A 6,000-nucleotide genomic window follows, 5' to 3' on the forward strand; every position below is an offset into this window, starting at 1 on the left:
TGTGAGGCTCCAACCTCTGAAGCACCAACTCTGTTTTGCTAAGGCAACAGTCCTGTACTTAGGAGCACCAACTCCCGAGGACTCCAATCCTTTTAGTTCTGAGGCTCCAACCCCACGGGCTCCAGCCCTTTATAATAAACTATTATAAATTGTTTTGCTGTAGTTCTCTGCTCCCAAGCCTGCTGAGCTTATGCTTCACTCTTGTTCTCCTACTTCTCCTACCTCTTCCTAAACATTAACTTCCTCTCACTCTGATTATTTAGACACACTCCACTTTTCTTATCTTTCCTGTTTTTTGTATTCCTGATGCCTCTGACTGTTGGTTTCCACTTTTCGCTGGCTCTTCGGCTTCCTCAATGCTCGCTTCAGCTTCCTCTATGCTTGCTTGCCTCTTAGGCTTCTCGATTCTTCATATCGCTTTAGCTTCCTCTATGTTGGCTTGTCCTTTGGCTTCTCGATTCTTCATGTCACTTTGGCTTCCTCTGCATTGGCTTGTTCTTCAACTTCCCGTCTTTTTGACTTCCTCTGTCTCATCAAGTTCTCTAACACTCCAGGGACACATTAATTCAACAACGAGGACGAAAATACACAGAGAAAATTGTTGCATATTAAAAACTGTAACAGAGGCCCTTTTTCAATAATAATATGCATACATAGGACTTTATTGTTTACGGACAGATTTCATTGGAGAGATAGTACCAATAAGGAGGCCCCACCTGCCACGTCACCATCGCAATCAAAATTGGCATCGTTCAGGCCTTCTGAACTATCAAAACCGCTATTATAAGCTTTTGGCCTAAAAAACCCCGAGAAATACACATATTGAAATACACAAGAATATATGAAAAAACCAACTGAAATGCTTAAGGGAAAACTTCAAAATCATTACACCTACATCTATAATTGCATCGGGTCCACTGTGTAATCGCAATTGGCAGTCGTAGCTTCCGGAAGTCCTGTATAAGTCGAGCTCATGACATCACCGATTCTCCTACAGATTCAATATAACATTAAGTCAAACTGTAATGTTGCATCGGGTCCGCAACATATATTGCAATGGGCGCTTTCAAGAGTGACAGCCCTTTGTATATTGCGATATGCGAGTACCAATAGGCGGATGTGATATAACAATAGACCATTGCATAATGTTGTAGCGGGTCCGCAATATATCACAGTTATATATATCGCAATTTGCATGTTTTAACATGGCAAGGCTTAAAGTTGGAATATATGAAATACACTTAAAAGCATGCTTCGGAACACTTACACACACACACACACATATATATATATCGTAGTCGGGGGTTTCAGGTAGTGGCTCATAGTAGAACCCATCGATTATAATATCGCCATATATATATATATATATATATATATACTCTACCTCTATACTCCGATATATATATATTTTCCGCCTCCGATAGTGTATATTGCATATATATATTATATGTTGCTCTGCCTCTGCCTTTAGCCTTTATGTCTTTCGCTCTTCCTCTATGCTCCTCTAATCAGTCTTTTGATAATTCTTCTATGGCATATATTGCTCCCAATAGTCCTTCTTTGGTATACCTTGCTCCCGATATTCCTTCTTTGGCATATATATATGCATATATATATGGCTTCTCCTGCAGCTCCGATAGCTCTGTTTTGCTCCTCCGATATGCTCTGCTTTTATATTCTGCAGTACTCCTCCTATAGATCCAATAGCTCTGTTTTGCCTCCTCTGGCTCCTAGAATATTGCCATATTGACATCAATGAAAATCTATGTCAACATGCATCTTTATAAGCCATTGTTCTTTCTTCAGAGTGGAATGCATGGAACGAGTCAAAGTCACCTCAAGTGAAGAAGATAAAAGAAATGCTTCTTAATGAGGATTGGTGGGTTGACTGTAGATATGTTGTCCCTTTCACAACTCCAATTATGGAGTTGATTAGGTATGATGATTCAGATCCTTCTGCTCTTGGAGAAATATATGAATGTATTGATACCATGGTGGGCAAGGTAAAGCACATCATTCACCAAAAAAACCCTTCTTTAGAGTTTTTCCATGAAATCCACAAGTTGATAGAGAAAATATGGATTAAACTCAATACCTACCTTCACATGGCTGCATATGCCCTTAATCCAAAGTGGTATATTGAAAGACCAAATAAAATTCTTCCTATTGATGATCAAAAGCTAAAACAAGGATTTCTTGATGCTATAACTAAAATGTATATTGTTGATGAAGTAAGTGTGATACGAGAGAAATTTATTTATTTTGATACATTAAGCCCTCTTGCATTCACCCAACATGCAAAGAGGGACATCAAGCATTATGCTTAGAAGAAACCCCTTGGATGGTGGAGAATGTATGGGAGCCAGGTCTGAGAGCTCTGAAAGCTTGCTTCACATTTTCTATCTCAAGTTTCTAATTCCTCAACTATTGAAAGGAATTGGTCCACTTATAGCTTTATACACTCTGTTACGATGAATAGAATTACCTCTAAGAGAGCAGAGAAACTTGTTTATGTGCATAGTAGTTTTCGACTTTGTTCAAGGAAGCTACCTAAATATTTAGGACATATTGCATATGGGATGTGAATGCTGAAGATGTTGCCCAAATTGACGATGATGATGACAATCCTTTACCAAATGTAGGATTGGTTGGCATACCTTTAGATGACATTGTTGCATCTGAGGATGATAATGATGATGTTGATCTAGTCCCTAGTGAGGCTCAAGCTTATATGGATGTCCTTGATCTTGAAGATTGTACTATATGGTCATCTTAAGCTTTATATTTTTGTTGGTATATTTTGGCTTTGGGCATTTTGAATTATGTATTACTTTAGGCTTTTGTCTTTTTTCTAGTATGAACATCAATATGATTTGGGTGACTTTTAGTTTTGAGTTTAACTTTTTATGGTTCTCTCTTGAATCATTTAAAAATTCAATTTGGTATGTACATTTATTTTTACACTTCATTTAAAAAAATAATAATTTTCATTTTCATTTTTAATATATTATATTATTGCCACTCCTAACTTAACACTTCAATTTTAGCAAAACTTAAACGTATGCAACATAAGTCAATTACAACCAATTCAAACAAACTTGTGCAACTTAATTCAATTATAACAGATTCAAACAAACATAGTTCATTTACAACAAATTCAAACTAACAAAAATTATTAAAATATAAAACTTTACATTGATATTTATTTGTAAAAACTAATCCCAAAGGATCCGTTACCAAACATGAATATCTGGAGCCTAATTGTAATGGTTGCAGTGAGCTCTGAAGGTGGAATTGTAATGGGGGCCGGCAAGCATTAATGTTGAGGAAGAGAAAACAACCGGAAAAAAACATACTAACATATATGTACTTGAAATCTGCATAGCCACAAATAATAAAATTATTTGTTTACAAACAATTACCACACAACATTGGGTGATTATAGTTACGTTGAAATTGTATATTTGAGGGTTTATTTCTCATTTTTAAAAATGTTTTTAAATTTATAATTTCAATAACTTCAATTTTAGAAAGTAAATTCAACTATTTTAAAATGGATTTAAAATATAATTTCAATTATTTGGATTATGTTTTTATACAACACAATTTTCAAATTAAAATATTAATATTTTTTAACAAGATTCTTAATCTATATTAAAAAATCACTAATTTACGATGATTAACGGAGCGGTTCATGAGGCACAATACTTGCTAAGTTTTTGCAAATGGGGTAGCAAGCTAAGGGCTTGATTATGGGGAAAACTCCAAGTTAAGTGTGCTTGAGCCAGAGGAGATCTGGAATTCCTGGGAAGTACTGCTTACTGGGTGCAAGCCAAGTCAAGATTAACCGAGCTACAATGAATGGTTCATGAGGCACAATACTTGCTAAGGTTTTGCAAATAGGGTAGCAAGCTAAGTGGGCTTGATTGTGGGGAAAACTCCAAGTTAAGCGTGCTTGAGCCAGAGGAGATCTGGGATGGGTGACCTTGTGGGTGCAAGCCCCGGAAGTGATGATTGACTATATGTGATTCATTTCAGATGCAATGAGTGCTAAGTGAACAATTCAAAAATCATGAGAAATTAGTCAGTTACGACCACCTCTACAAAGTTGAATCTCAAAATGATATCTAATATAACTTGTTTAAATTTTGTTTAAATTTCCACGAAAGATATTATTACAATAAATAAAGTTTTATTTCAGATTTTGAAATATTCCATCAATATCATGTACAAGACTCAATTTTGATTTTCAAGAAGTCTTCAGTACCGCAATAGAAAAACAGCGGGGGAGGAGACACACGAATTTCTGTAGTCGGCTCATTTGAAAATGGGTTTGTCATCACGATTGAACATAAGTCCAAGTTGAGAAGCATTCTAGATAGAATTTCAGCAATGGCCTGTCAAATGTGAAATCAAACGAAGCGCCTTTGATTTTCTAGTTTGTTTGTTCAGTTATGAATTTCACATGAGGAGAAATTTTTCCAAATTTTTGGAGGGTTATTTATATGTCCATAGTGTAAGAAGATATAAGCAATAAAAAACAAATCTTATTACTAATTTCGAATGTTGTAAATAGACTTAAAAAAAATCTCACCATTATATAAATTTATATAAAAAACAAATCTTATTACTAATTTCCAACATTGTAAATAGACTTAAAAAAAATCTCACCATTATATAAATTTATATTATTTCTTCTTGTTTTAAGATCTATCTCTCAGATAAGATTGTGTTGTCTCTGAATTTTAAATATTGCTGCTTTGTTGGTCATTCTGTTCTGTTGTGATTTTCTTCACTCTGATCTGTAACACCATCAACTGGTATCAAAGACCGAGCCCAAGGTGAGCTTCACGGCAGTAACAGAGGAAGACGAGTGCTTGATTCTGGAAACCAAAGGCATATAGGACGTGATCTCCAACCAGAACAGAGAACAAAGTATAATGCAGTTATGAGAGAGGAAGACGAGTGCTTGATTCTGGCAAGCAACAGAATCTGGGACGTGATCTCCAATCACGTTCGAATGTGAGGTTTCCACGAAATGTCTAGCCATTAACAACAAAAAGAAGCTCGAAGCCCGAATCCGCCTTCTGGCTGCCCCGAGGTCGAATCCCAACGACCAATGCTGCTTCATTGTTAAAAAGGGGAGTATGACTTCTTTCTTGAATTTGAAAATGGTGTTGAAAGTTTTAATTTGAGAATGTGGTTGGAAGTTAGTTTATTAAGTTGAGAATGATGTCAAAAGTTTTAATTTGAGAATGCGGTTGGAAGTTTACCTAGTTAAGAGGTGTAATTTTTTTTTAATTATTTATCAAAAAAAAAGTTCATAGTTAGTTATATAATTTTTAAAAAAGTTTTATTTTTGTTTTTTATTTTAAAAGTTTGTAAGGACAAATAATTAAAGTTTTACTTTGTAAGTGGAAATTTGATTTTTGGGGTTTGAATTTTATTAAGAATGGACACATTAGTTGAGTGGGACTAATCACATATGGAGGATATATAGATTTTAAATAATCAATATTTTCTGATTGAGGACACAACAAATAACCCCTCATAGCCCTCATAGATGACGGATGAAGAGTGGAAGAAGCTAGATAGAAAAGTGATTGCAACAATGCACCAATATCTAGCAAAAAATGTGTATTTCAATGTGTCTAGAGAAAAGACAACAGAAGGATTGTGGAAGAAGCTCCATGATCTATATGAGAAGAACACGGCGTTGAACAAAGTGTTTTTGATGAAGAAGATTTATAATCTCAAGATGAAGGAGGGTGCTTCAGTTGTTGAGCACTTGAATGAATTCAATATTATTACTAGTCAGCGTGTCTCTGTAAAAATCATTCTAGATGATGAAATTAGAGCTATCTTGGTAATGTGTTCTATCCCAGACAACTGGAAAAATTTAATTGTGGCTATAAGCATTTCATCCCGTGCAAGAACCATGAATTTTGATGATGTCAACAATAGTTTAATGAATAAGGAGCTGTGACACAGGTGAATTTC

Source organism: Pinus tabuliformis, chromosome 4_2, assembly GCF_031772625.1.
Source record: "Pinus tabuliformis cultivar Carrire ecotype Pingquan chromosome 4_2, CPIR1, whole genome shotgun sequence".
Classification (NCBI taxonomy): domain Eukaryota; kingdom Viridiplantae; phylum Streptophyta; class Pinopsida; order Pinales; family Pinaceae; genus Pinus; species Pinus tabuliformis.